Consider the following 2,454-nt stretch of genomic DNA (forward strand, 5'->3'; position numbering starts at 1 on the left):
CGCCGCTCCCTCGCGCAGCCAAAAATGGCCAGTTTTGTCCCGTTTTTGGGCCGTTTTGGCCAGTTTTTGGCCTGTTCTTGCGTCGCGCGGTGACCGTCGTGAGCGGAGCAAAATGTCAGCCATCTCAGCACCCTGGAACCCCCCGGGTGGCACAGGGCTGGATGGGGCTTTCGTATAGCAGGGACGGTGCTGCCTCTCGCTTCGCTCGCTGTCCGCCGCTCGCCGCTCGCTCGCGCAGCCAAAAATGGCCAGTTTTGGCCCGTTTTTGGGCCGTTTTGGCCAGTTTTTGGCCTGTTCTTGCGTCGCGCGGTGACCGTCGTGAGCGGAGCAAAATGTCAGCCATCTCAGCACCCTGGAACCCCCCGGGTGGCACAGGGCTGGATGGGGCTTTCGTATAGCAGGGACGGTGCTGCCTCTCGCTTCGCTCGCTGTTCGCCGCTCGCCGCTCGCTCGCGCAGCCAAAAATGGCCAGTTTTGGCCCGTTTTGGCCAGTTTTTGGCCTGTTTTTGCGTTGCGCGGTGACCATCTTGAGCGGAGCAAAATGTCAGCCATCTCAGCACCCTGGAACCCCCCGGGTGGCACAGGGCTGGATGGGGCTTTCGTATAGCAGGGACGGTGATGCCTCTCGCTTCGCTCGCTGTCCGCCGCTCGCTGCTCGCTCGCGCAGCCAAAAATGGCCAGTTTTGGCCCGTTTTTGGGCCGTTTTGGCCTGTTTTTGGGCTGTTCTTGCGTCGCGCGGTGACCGTCGTGAGCGGAGCAAAATGTCAGCCATCTCAGCACCCTGGAACCCCCCGGGTGGCACAGGGCTGGATGGGGCTTTCGTATAGCAGGGACGGTGCTGCCTCTCGCTTCGCTCGCTGTCCGCCGCTCGCCGCTCGCTCGCGCAGCCAAAAATGGCCAGTTTTGTCCCGTTTTTGGGCCGTTTTGGCCTGTTTTTGGGCTGTTCTTGCGTCGCGCGGTGACCGTCGTGAGCGGAGCAAAATGTCAGCCATCTCAGCACCCTGGAACCCCCCGGGTGGCACAGGGCTGGATGGGGCTTTCGTATAGCAGGGACGGTGCTGCCTCTCGCTTCGCTCGCTGTCCGCCGCTCGCCGCTCGCTCGCGCAGCCAAAAATGGCCAGTTTTGGCCCGTTTTTGGGCCGTTTTGGCCAGTTTTTGGCCTGTTCTTGCGTCGCGCGGTGACCGTCGTGAGCGGAGCAAAATGTCAGCCATCTCAGCACCCTGGAACCCCCCGGGTGGCACAGGGCTGGATGGGGCTTTCGTATAGCAGGGACGGTGCTGCCTCTCGCTTCGCTCGCTGTTCGCCGCTCGCCGCTCGCTCGCGCAGCCAAAAATGGCCAGTTTTGGCCCGTTTTGGCCAGTTTTTGGCCTGTTTTTGCGTTGCGCGGTGACCATCTTGAGCGGAGCAAAATGTCAGCCATCTCAGCACCCTGGAACCCCCCGGGTGGCACAGGGCTGGATGGGGCTTTCGTATAGCAGGGACGGTGATGCCTCTCGCTTCGCTCGCTGTCCGCCGCTCGCTGCTCGCTCACGCAGCCAAAAATGGCCAGTTTTGGCCCGTTTTTGGGCCGTTTTGGCCTGTTTTTGGCCTGTTCTTGCGTCGCGCGGTGACCGTCGTGAGCGGAGCAAAATGTCAGCCATCTCAGCACCCTGGAACCCCCCGGGTGGCACAGGGCTGGATGGGGCTTTCGTATAGCAGGGACGGTGCTGCCTCTCGCTTAGCTCGCTGTCCGCCGCTCGCCGCTCGCTCGCGCAGCCAAAAATGGCCAGTTTTGTCCCGTTTTTGGGCCGTTTTGGCCTGTTTTTGGGCTGTTCTTGCGTCGCGCGGTGACCGTCGTGAGCGGAGCAAAATGTCAGCCATCTCAGCACCCTGGAACCCCCCGGGTGGCACAGGGCTGGATGGGGCTTTCGTATAGCAGGGATGGTGCTGCCTCTCGCTTCGCTCGTTGTCCGCCGCTCGCCGCTCGCTCGCGCAGCCAAAAATGGCCAGTTTTGGCCCGTTTTTGGGCCGTTTTGGCCAGTTTTTGGCCTGTTCTTGCGTCGCGCGGTGACCGTCGTGAGCGGAGCAAAATGTCAGCCATCTCAGCACCCTGGAACCCCCCGGGTGGCACAGGGCTGGATGGGGCTTTCGTATAGCAGGGACGGTGCTGCCTCTCGCTTCGCTCGCTGTCCGCCGCTCGCCGCTCGCTCGCGCAGCCAAAAATGGCCAGTTTTGGCCCGTTTTGGCCAGTTTTTGGCCTGTTTTTGCGTTGCGCGGTGACCATCTTGAGCGGAGCAAAATGTCAGCCATCTCAGCACCCTGGAACCCCCCGGGTGGCACAGGGCTGGATGGGGCTTTCGTATAGCAGGGACGGTGATGCCTCTCGCTTCGCTCGCTGTCCGCCGCTCGCTGCTCGCTCGCGCAGCCAAAAATGGCCAGTTTTGGCCCGTTTTTGGGCCGTTTTGGCCTGTTTT

This window comes from Musa acuminata, unplaced genomic scaffold (assembly GCF_036884655.1).
Source record: "Musa acuminata AAA Group cultivar baxijiao unplaced genomic scaffold, Cavendish_Baxijiao_AAA HiC_scaffold_824, whole genome shotgun sequence".
NCBI lineage: Eukaryota > Viridiplantae > Streptophyta > Magnoliopsida > Zingiberales > Musaceae > Musa > Musa acuminata.